This window comes from Neophocaena asiaeorientalis, unplaced genomic scaffold, assembly GCF_003031525.2.
Source record: "Neophocaena asiaeorientalis asiaeorientalis breed wild unplaced genomic scaffold, Neophocaena_asiaeorientalis_V1.1 scaffold59, whole genome shotgun sequence".
Lineage (NCBI taxonomy): Eukaryota > Metazoa > Chordata > Mammalia > Artiodactyla > Phocoenidae > Neophocaena > Neophocaena asiaeorientalis.
The window spans coordinates 11,797,626-11,809,527 of NW_020174268.1; the positions used below are offsets into that span (position 1 = coordinate 11,797,626).

General features: G+C 41.4%; 1 pseudogene; it reads right to left on the reverse strand.

Moving 5' to 3' along the window:
* Window positions 1–868: 868 nt before the first annotated feature.
* Window positions 869–11,902, reverse strand: part of LOC112406690 (glyceraldehyde-3-phosphate dehydrogenase-like) — a 17,465-nt pseudogene continuing 6,431 nt past the window's right edge.

An 11,902-nucleotide genomic window follows, 5' to 3' on the forward strand; every position in this document is an offset into this window, starting at 1 on the left:
ACTCTTTTCTATATATACAGAAAACCTGCTGTAATGTACAATTTAACATTTATCTCTTTACATTTTAAGCAGTGTTTGCTGAGAATCTTTCAATGATATTTGCTGATAAATGAATGTGTTTTGGATTGTCTCCATATTTGTTTCCTTGTATTTCAAGTATTTTTACCATAATAGGAAGAGTTAGTATTTATCCAATCATATGTAGCTTTTTGTCTTTTTAATCTTTCAATATTAAGTAAGGAGACTCAAAAGAGGCTTCTAAATATTCTCATTCATTTTAATGATATTTTGTGAAGTACTGGATTGACTATTGTCCAACTTGATTCATGGCATGGTTGGAAGTTCACAGAGGGAGTGGCTAAGGGAGCACTGTCCAGGCAGAAGAAAGAGCAGTTGCAGATGCTGTGAAAAAGGGGGCAGCTCAGAAACCTGTCAGTTAGTCTGCTTGGTTTACCAAAGGATGAGATCTGGGGACCATCACGTGATGAGACTGGAAATGTCAGCGGAGCTGTATCTGAGGATTTCTTTAGGTAGAGTAAGCAGTGAAATGAGACTTAGCCCAGGCTCTTTACCAAACAGAACCCGAGGCAAGGATTAAATGTGAATGCTGTCCTGGGAAGGGTAATGTCAGGGAGTGTGATAGAGGGAAAGTGAAATGAGTCATGGATGGATGGGAGCTAACACAACGTCTTAAGTTATGGAGCTGGCTGTTGCTTCATGAAGAAACAGCCAGTTTCTCAGCCACATGAAACCCCCCCAAATAGGCTATACAGAAAAACTGTGTCTCAAAGCTGTCCATCAGAGGGTGTATGGAGAGGGAGTTCATCTGCTAGCACCCTCCCTTCTCTTGTCTCCCACTGAACAGAGTTCACCTGCAGAATGTTAACTCCCTGGACTTCTGGCTTGCATCATCCGGCACCTTCTGGAGAGCCAGGTTCCGTGCCTCATAGTGTGGTGCTTCATCTGAGTCTAGGAATAGGAAGAGGGACCAGAGACTCCAGGTGTCTGCCTTAGCAGCAGGACTGCGTGAGCCCACATGGAACTCGTCATTGTGGCAGAACAAATGGCCAGTATAGGATGTGCCTTATATAGATGACCTCTTGTGCTCCTCAGCTCTGCTTGTGACCTTCCATTGTATGTGGCTCCCTCATACACTACAGGACTTCCATTGTTGTGAGAACAGGCTGTGCTCACTGCTTCCCCAAGTCAAACTGTCACAGAGCTGCCTTCAAGATGGTGACTAGTTGTGATTTGCAGAGACACTTAAGGCAAGTGGGTTGGTGGAATAAGCTACAGTGGGCTGGTCCTGAGGCTCTAATTGACATTTATCATCTCTCACCTCTATCAGACATTCTGTATTTCCCTACCTACGGCCAACTGTCAGCTGGTCTAAGTTGCTTTCCTGCTGGAGTGACCCAGAACTTCAAGTGGACTGACCCTTTATTTGTCCTGTACTTTTTGCGTTATTGTCGCTGTATTTTCCATTAACCATTATCAGTGGGCATGGCAGTGCTGAGAGAGACCTAGTGAATCCCTTGGGTTTCAGATATTATCCCCTATGACCTCATTTTGTGGAGGGTCAACACCAACTCCTTAATTACATCAATCAGACAGTAAATAATTTCCTTGCCTGTTGAACTATTGGCATGAAAGCCCCAAGTGGTCAGGTAGTCATTAACTTTAAGTTCAGTGAAACTCATTATTCACACAGGCAGAAATGCTCCTTCCCAGGAACTAGGACCTCTAATTGGGTATGACCTTAGATTATAGGGAATAAAAGCACAAATATTTCAAATGGACCCCTGTGTGGTGAGGAGGCTACTTCTACTTCACTTGGTTCTTGGACCCATATATTCTTACTGTTGGAGGCATAATACTATATATCAGCTATTGATTTAGCCAGTATGTCACTTCCTAGAAGACAGCAACCAAACCCTGCAAGATACTAGACCCATAGCTAAGCCTTCAACAGGCTGCTTATCATTCTGTTGGTCTGGCTGCTTTTAGATGGTGGGGTACCTGGTATTATCAGTGAGTCCCCTGGTGACAAGCCCATTTCTGCACCTCCTTTGCTGTAGAAAAGGTCCCGTGTTGGAGTGAACATTGTGTGGAAAACACGTTGAGAGATAAAGTGTTCTGTAAACGCTTTGGTGGTGGTGATGATAAAGGAAAGGCAACCCCACATCCAGAATTTGTATCAGTATTGGTATGGAGTAATAATTACTCTCTCCTCCAATGTGGAAAAGCTCTGATGTCATTGACTTGCCACTAGGTAGGCTGTAGGATGACACCTCAAAGGATGGTGATGTGTTGAGGGTGCAGCTTCAGTCTCTGTTGCTGGCACACTGGCCACTCAAAAGTGGCTATAACCAGATTGGCCATAAGACAAGAAGCCCTTGTTATTAGGCTCATGCATGGTCTTCATCCCTGCTACCCTGGTCACCCCTGGTCTGGTCATGGGCCTATTGCACAAGCACTGGCTGGACAAGGTCAGTCATCCACATCAGACCATCTTTCAGGGTTACTGACAATTGGGGCTATCATGTGACAACTGCCCAATTCCAGCTCCACCAACACAGCATAATGATACATCTGTGAGCCAGTCCTGTCTTTTCTTCCTTTGAGAGTTGGTCAGTGGAAATACATGGGTTGAAGGAGAGGCATTGATATGGTAGAAGTAGGTAGCATGGCAGTCTGGACCAGAAGTTACTGGTACTTTACTCATAGTTTTGGACCTGCTCCAGCCCCATCCCAAATGTGCCACTTCCATCATACATTGGGTTGCTTCTACGTCTGTCCAACAGTACTGCTTGGTGGGTCTGAAAATATGCTGTGCTGTACAGAGGCCACACTTCCTTCTCTGCCCCAGTGACTGATCATAGCAGAAATATTAAGACAGATCTATTCCTGGGAGACAGGGGACTCCTCTCACAGGAGATTTAGCTTGAGAACTTCCCAGTGGCCCTGCCAAAATTTCCTTAGAACTGCACTGCAGTCTAGGACACTTCCATCCACACTTTCATCCTTCTCTCCTTCTGTCAGGATCAGATCTTCATTGCATGTCTATTCGCATCTTGGCATTTGCTTCTCAGAGGACCTGGACTAACACGTGGTGCTTTCTCTGAGTCTGGAAGTGGTAGAGGGGAGTTAGAAGCTCCAGGCCCTGGGTTCAGGAAGAAGATCTCCACAGGCATGTGCTGAGGGGTTGGAAGTGGCCATGGTTGACGAGACAGGGAGGCTGAAAAATCTGGGAGGGTGCATAAGTTTATGTCCAGTAGAGAGGGTTTCAACAACAGATTGAAGCTTGCAACTTTAGCAGATCACCCTGGTGGGAGTAAAGTGAATGGGCTGGAAGGGAGCAAATATAATGACAGGAAGACTGGTTAGGAGGCAGTATTCCAGCCAGGGGATAATGAGTGTGTGAACTACAGCGGTGACAATGAGAATGGAGAGAGGGGGAAGGTAAGACAGAGGGAAATCCATGGGACTCAGTGATATTGAGACTAGACTTTGGGGAAGAGAGAGGAGACAAAGCTGATCTCTTGGTTACTGTTTAGAGCAACTGAGAGGATAAGAAATACAGAAGGAAACCTTTTTTTTTTTTAATAAAGCCTTTCTGGTCACATTGAGTTTGAGGTGTCTGTGGAACATCTATGTGAGGATGGATGAAGAAGGAGTTTGAACAGCACATAACAGATTTTGGGATTCTCAGCCTTGTGGGGAGGCTGTGGGTGTGAAGAGAAGGGGCCCCGTAATGAAGTCTGGGGCTCACCAATGTTTAATGAGAGGATCAACGAAGAGGAGTTGGGGGCAGAAGATGGAAGTGAGATGCAGCAGGAGAAGTGGGATCCTGGAGGCCAAGGGAGTACAGAAACTCTGGAAGACAGGGAGTTATCAGTGACGCTGGGTGCCCTGGAGACGGCCAACCAGGTGAGGACTAAGACATTGCCACCTTGCTGCTGTTGGTGATCTTACCAAGAGGAATTTCACAGCCGAATCCAGGCAGAAGCCAGGCTAGAACCGCTTTGAGAATGAAAGGGAGGATATGGAATTGCACCACTCTTTCAGTGAGTTGAGTGTGAAGGGAGAGAGTGAGAAACTTCTTGCCAAGTGGGTAGGCAGAATTCAAAGAGGACTTCCTTTGTTTTGTTAATTCCTTTTTTGAGATGGGAGACACATGTGTGCAGATTTAGGCTCATGGGAAAGAGCCAGCTGAAAGGGAAAGGTGGAAGTTACAGGAGAGAGAAGGAGTGAGGCAGGGGAAGGCTCAGGTCACAATAGTTTCTGCCTGTTTTATGAGGATTTCTGGATGGAGAGAGAGAGAGAAAAGGGATTTCTTCAGAAAGAGCTCCTCGATGTAAATAAACTGATAACAATGATGTCAGGTACTAGTCCTCAGCTTTCTGTGGATCCCGCACCCCTATGCAGATAATGGCGATGGCTGATGGATAGATTTTTACAGCCTCCACTGAGCTTTCATGAACTAGTCAGGTTGGATCTGCATAACTCATCCATACAAAACTCCTGCAACAATCTGGTCCTATTGCCATCCCAGTCTCAGTGCAAGCATCTCAAACAATTGAACATTTTATTAGTCAGAGGAAGAGTTTATCCAAGATCTCACTGTACAGAAAGCTTTTGTCTAATCTCCCCTGTGTCACATTTCATTATGACAGATGTGTCTGATTCCAGCTTCTTATTTACATAGCAGGCAGACATATTGTCATTACAGATAATTAGTCTTAAAAGCACCAGCTTTTAAAACACTCAAGTCTTAAGTTTCCCATTCATCCATCAGCACGGTAAGGAAAAATATGCCTCTTCCCACATTAGGTTCTGTGTCTGATTTTATGTCTGCTCAAGCTTTTTATCCTTCTCTTGTTTGCCAGTGGAGGGGAAGCACCGAGGGGCCCAGACGAGGCTATTGTTCCAGTATTCCTAAACTGCTGACATTCTTTTCTGGGAAGATAACTGAATCACCAAATTTGATGAAAGGTCCCTGAACTATCAGGAAACAGATTTTCCATGGAGTCTATGAATATAACTATTAATTTTAAAGTCAAAGATCTTGGATTTTTTCAGCTTGGCTGTTTCTTCACTGAGAAGCATTTAAAAAATAAATTATTGCATATTGACAAAAAATATGATAACATAGGGACCTTTCTGTCGAAGAAACACATTGCAATATGAAAATCTAAGTAATATAAACTTGTCTTGAACATTTTCTAAGAGATTTTACTTAACAAATACACACTGGAGAATCTCAGTCATTCTGATTCAATTGGTCTAGGCTGGGGTCTGAGATCTACATTTCTAACAAGCTCCACAGACCACCCTTTGGGGGACTCTATTGATTAGTGAGAGAGCTGACTTCTCAACATCAACAACAGAGATGGAGAACAATATTTTCAAAATGCTGGAAAAAAAATTGTCTATCTGGTAATATATATCTAGTTAAAATTGCATTCAAGAATGAGGGCAAAATAAAGACATTTTCAACAAACGAATTTGGAACGTTTATTACCAACTGATCCTCATTAAAGCTTCTAAACAACTTTAGGAAGAAGAAAAGAGAAACTAAAGGTGTGTCTGAGATGCAAGAAGAAATGAGCAAAGGTTAACATATGGTTAAATCTAAAATGTTGAGTCTATGAAAAAAATATTTAATTTTGCATGTAAAAAAAATTAAGTTCGAAATGGAAATGGGGTAAGAGTATCTGGCAAGCAAGTGGTTTTAGTTAAAACTTTCTAAGATCTTTTATTTGTTAGAGGAAGGTGGAGATATTAACTTTAATTTTAAGTTATATATAAATATGAAGTTAAGGGTTAAATAAAATAAAAATGTAGTGAATAACTTTCAGCATTTCAGAAGGAAATTAGGTAACTGTAAAAAATGGAATCAAAAGGCAAAAAGGAAGGGAGAGAAAAAGCATCAAAATAGCAGGACAAACAGAAAACACAAAATAGAACAATAGAAATATTTTCAAGGATATTGCAATAAAAATAGATGTAAATGGTCCAAACTTGCCAGTTAAAAGAGAGTGTCAAATTAGATTAGAAAATAAATCAGGATTCTCAACAGGGGATCAACTCTGCGAGGCTGGGTAGCAGCGGCCATGCCGGGGAGAGCTGCCCCCACTCCCAGTGGCTATGCAGGAACTTCACCCAAGGGACTTGTCACTGGGGGTCCAAGCTGCCACTTTACACATACAGGGAGGTGCCTCAGGTCTGCACATACTTCCAGCAAGGCTCTGCTTCCATGAAGCAGGACCTGCAGCCCCTGGTTGCCTGGAGTGAGGCAGCTGCCATTCAGACCCACATGTCACCCAGCCAGGGCTCTGGCTGGAGCCAACCCACAGAAGCTCTGGGCTCACCTCCCTGCCCTCTGTGGCAGCAGGAATTGTGTCCTATTCAGTAATTTGTAATTCTCAGACATCAAAATAACGAAGTAATTATTCTGAGAAGTTTCAAGTATATTATTCCAATTGAGTTTGTGCATGTATGGTAAAAAATAGTGGAACAAAAACAAACTATCCAATGCTTTGGACACAATCTCTCTATTATATTTTACAAAAATCATTTGGAAAGATAGCCATACCTCTGTATGCCACTCAAAGCTATCTGAAAAAAAAAAGTTAACATAAATACAACAGTTGACATCGATAGCGTGTTTAAGATTAGCAAACAGATTGAACACATGCACAGATGTGTAACCAAACACTATTTAGAGCCAGCCTACCTGGAGTCCACAAGAGCATTATCAAACCCCACAACTCTCCCACATGTAACCTTTAATAATAGGCTGTTTTGATTATCTTTAGACTTTTTGTAAGTATTAAAGACTTACCTATGCAGATTGATGTCTTTAATACTTTAGTTTCTTCATTAAACAGAGTTTAGGGAATAGAGGTTATATTAAAAATTAAACTTCTTCAACTGATAATGAGCAATTATTGGTTTTGGTTTTAGTTTGTTTGACTTTTGCTAAGCTGTTCTCCGGTCATCTCAAGTAGAACTTAAACTTTTATGAAGGTGACAAGTGAGATAATTAATCAATTTAGTTTGGTGTGAATGCTGTGGATTGTCGTTGGAAATGTCAACGTTATTAGTCTAGAAAAAAAAAAGAGAGCTTTATTTTCATCTTGTGGTCCTCTCCTGATAGTTTCCATGAGATTTTGAGATTTTCTTGGAGAGGATGGTTCAGGTGTTTTGGGATTCTCTCACAGGAGTTTGGTGCCTCTCTCCTGTTGTTAGGGCTGACCTAAAAGCCACGATGATTTTGAATGTATTTGAGTGCCATGCCATGAGAGTGGATAAAGGGCATCCTTGTTTGCGGTTAGTTACATCTTTGGTCCTCTTGTAGAACAGTCTGTCCTGGAGACCTACAGCAGCCCCTTATGACCAGCAGTTCCTTGCCAGCTTAAGGATGTTGAGAGGCAGATGGGTTTTGAAGACACAGCAACCTTAAAACTGGCATAGTGACCTTGCCCGCCTGGGATTCTCCCAGGAAGAGGCAATTGTGGGGAAGAAATGGGCAGAGGGGCTTGGCCAATTACTCCTGCTCAACACATCCTTGCTCTTTTTCCCTCCTTCTCAACCTCCACTGCAACATGAACTTCTGAATTGCTTTTCATTCCTGTTTATCTTATAGAGCCAAAATGACATAGCTTACATTTCCTTTACCCAAAATCTGAGACTATTTGGAAAGCAAATAAATAGTTTGAGTAGCCTCTGTGGCAATGTGAATAAAATTTAGTGCCTGAGAGATTCCTTTAAATGGAAGTGGAAAATTGTTATTCACTCCTGATCAGTTTTCATTTTCATTTTTTCATTCTCACTTTAATTACTGAGCTTCCTTTCTCTGAAATCAAGTCTCTAAAACAGACCTTAATTATCCATTTTTAACTGCAGGAAGATTTATTATTCAAAGAACAGCTAACAATCCAGAATAGATGTTATTCTGTTCATATTTTAAAGGGTTAGTCAAATATTTCTTCTAATGGAAACATTTTGTACCAAAAGCCTCTAGACAAAAAGGTAGATAGACGAAGAGATAAAGATTTAAAGTAAATCTGTAACAGAGGAAGATGACTAAATCTTTTGAAATCTTTAAGGCATGATCCCCATGGAGTAAATGAATTAAATTAACATAATTAGAATGAAACAATCTTTGCATTCATATAGCATCTTATTTTTCCAAGATCTCTTTTTGCCTTATATCTTATGTAAATAATCCCTCTAAGGTAAGCACTCTTAAGCCTATCTTGTCTTTTAAAGAATCTATCGAAATCTCTTTATGTGCTTCCGTAAAAGGGATTTTCCTTATAAAATTAGCCTTTTTTTAATCTATAGCCTTAAAATGCAGAACTCTATCTACCTTAAGACGTTAAAGGATCATCATTTTCCTTCAGTTCTCTGTAGCCTGGTTTATAAAGTTTGTTTGCCAAAGAAGCTTAGGAAATTATCATTTTTGGAAGCCTTTAAAAGTAGCAGAGCTCTTTATCTCTTGGTCATGGTTTCAGTGTGGTTCTTCTGGAAGGGAAATGTAAGACATAGACACACAGGTGTCTTTGGAAGAGAGATAATGAAAATTAGTTGTAGGGATGTTGTACCAAGTGTTGGTGGTATCCATAAGTGGAAGCATCCCATAGGCAGACAGAAGTCATAACCAGAGCTTGGTAGAGAGGTCAGTACTTACATATGGGACTAATCCATACAGGAATCATAGCTAAAATTGTGAAAGTAAAATATCTATTAAAGAGATGAGAATCCAGGGTATATCTAGGGTGAAGGAGGAAGAGGAGGGAGGAATCCAAATGAGAGTCTGAAGGGTGTGCTTGAAAAGACAGGAGAAAACAAGGGCGTTGTGGTGTCCTGAAAGAAGACAATGGGGAGGAGAGCATTTCAAGAGCTGGGATAGATCATCTATGTCAAATAGAAATTAAAGTAAGGCTATTGCATTTGGTATCTCAATTTTTTTTTTTTTTTTTTTTTTTTTTTTTTTTTTTTTTTTTTTTTTTTTTTTTTTTTTTTTTTTTTTTTTTTTGGTTAGATGATCTCGAGGGAACTGGGATAACAGTGGAAAGCGTGAAGGATGAAGCTGAAAGGGGCTGTGGAGAAATGCCTTAATAACAAAACAGAGGACATACCAGTCAGTATATTGCCCACTGGAACAGTTGGGTGAGAAAGTTTAGAAATACTGATGTTAGCTAGCAGGGAACTAAGGTCAAGTGACTCAGGGTGGGGGCATCTCTGCATAACTGTAGATAGACTGGAAGACCCCAATAAAGAGGGAAAGATGAATATAATATTATAAGGACTCAGAGAAGAGGCTGGAAGGAATGGAATCCTTCTAAGTAAACCTTAGAAATGAGAACCTTAGAAGTGAAGAAACTTCATTTCTTTGTTAGAACCTTAGGAATGAAAGACCTCACAGGTGGTGGATTGGCTCTCTCATTATAGTAGAGGAGGAAATAATTCTAGCAGGAAGATATTTTATTAGGAGGTGGGGAATGGGGATAGGGAAAACAATGAAGAAGAGGTGACATTTGGGTCATGCCTTTTCAGTAACATCACATGTCTAGCTATTTCACAACCAATAATCATCAGTGATTTGCTTATCAGTGAGTAATAATATACTGCTAACTCTTCATTATCAAGACCTTTCTCCACAGCCCTTTCTGACTTCCTTCTTTGACACTCTGTTACATTAATTACCTCAAGATTAGCTGTCATCTATTAGGTAGCCAAAGATCGTAGAAAGAGCATTCAAGGAAAGGAAATAGTATTCACTAAAACAGAGTCGTTAAAATGCAGCAAATAGGTCAGTATGGCTGAAGTATAGGATATTGGGTTGGATGAATGGTTAGAAGTGAGTACAGAAAAGTAATCTGAGAGCTCAATTAGGAAGAGGAAGGCCATACTAAAGAGCTTGGATGTGATTCTCAGAGGGGAACTCATGTAGATTTCCCTCCTCTGGGTACAGTGTATCATATTGATTGTGCTGATGCTACCTGACAAGGTAGGGTTCTTCAGGTGCTTGGAATGGGAATTGTGTGGGGGAGGGGAGTTTTTCACTGTGGTGGGGGCTAGAGGTGAGGCAAGGACTTCTCAGCAGATGAGAACCTCTCTCTACCTCAAGGCTATTAGGCTTGTTTTCCAGGGAAATCTTACTCTTTGGAACCACATGGACCATGAGGTTTATCACATGGTTGCTGTAGCCAAATTCATACCAACAAATAAGCTTAACAAAAGGTTCACTGAGGGCAATGCCAGGCCCTGCATCAAGGTGGAGAAGTGAGTGACTCTGTTAAAGTCACAGGAGAGCGTCTAGTCCTCAGTGTTGCCCAGGATGCTCTTCAGGAGCCCTCTGACACCTGCTCCACCACATTTTTGATGTCGAATTTAGCAGCTCTCTCTAGATGGCAGGTCAGATCTAGAACACACTCTTGGCAGTGCCTTTGGTTGCAAGGATGATGCTCTGGACAGCACCATGACCCTCACACCATGGTTTGCCAGAGGGACCACCATCAGTCTCTGGGTAGCGTTGATGGCATGGACTGTGATGGTGAGTCCTCCGCGATGTGAAAGTTTCATGGATAACCTTGGGCAGGAGAGCCACTGTGGTTGGTGGTTCAGAGGGCATTACTGATGATCTTGAGAGAGCTCTCAGGTTTCTTATGGTTCACTCCCATTGCATGCACATGGGGAATCAGCCGAAGGGGCAAAGATGAAGACTTACCTTCAAGTAAACCTCAGCCTTCTCAAAGACACAGGGAACTCCACATCAACATCACCCCATTTGATGCTGGTGGGGATGAGGCCTAAAAGAGATTTTAACTTAGTTTGCATGGCACATAACTAATGTTTTCCATGAAGTTACTCACAGTGATGAGGTGACGGGTGAGGTGGAGAGTTTGCCTAGAGGAGCAGGTGTAGAGTTGGGCTGAGGCACAGGAGTCCAGGGTTATCACTTGGGAAGCATTCTTGCATAGTTCAAGGGCCTAATAGGCAGCTCAAGTTCACATCAGGATAGTCCTGTGGAAACTCTGAGAGCACCAGCCAGGACCAGGTCACCATTCCAACTCTACAGACGTGCAGCCCCTTCTTCTGTCTGGTTCCATTCCTCACCAAACCTGCCCAGCCCCGACCAAAATGTCTGACTTGATACTAACGGGGTTCACTGCCTCCCTCTTTTTTTTTCTTTCTTTTTTTGTAGAGACTGGGCTGGTTATCTCTGCAAATTCCTGCCATTTAATTCAGTTCCATGCACTAAAAATCCACAAGAGTTTAAGGGAACAGTTGGAAGAACAACTTGCTTGTGCCTTATGCACTTGGAATTGTAGCTATATGCCTTGATCTTTCCTGGTTACTGCTTAGCTGAGAAGAAACAATTCTCAATAGTGACCTGATTATTATTTAGCTAAGTCCAGTGATATTCCTGAGAATTTAAAGGAGCATAAATGATGGAGGTGACAGCCCTCTCTATGGGCTCTCTTACAATATAGAGATCACTTATAATGAAATTCTAACCAGTAGATTATAGTTCCTCCTATAGGGGATGAAGAAATAAAGATTTATGCCTAGGCTTTAACATTTAAACTAGTATGAGTTTCCATACTATCCTTCTGTTTTAAGTTTAAAAAACTTAATATGACATTTTCTTAGTTTTGAAATCAGACTCTGATTCTCAAGGAGCTTTGTTTGTTGCAGAAAGATTTATACTTTATATCCTAAATTGGGTGAGAAGTGATGCAGAAAGAAAACATTCCCCCATCTAGTCATTAAAATATTTAATCTTGGGCTTAATCCTTGTAAACAAGTTTCCCAGGAAAACACTTAAATGCTACCCGAAGCTTAGATAAAACAAAATATGATTTTTTTTTTTTTTTTTTTTTTTTTT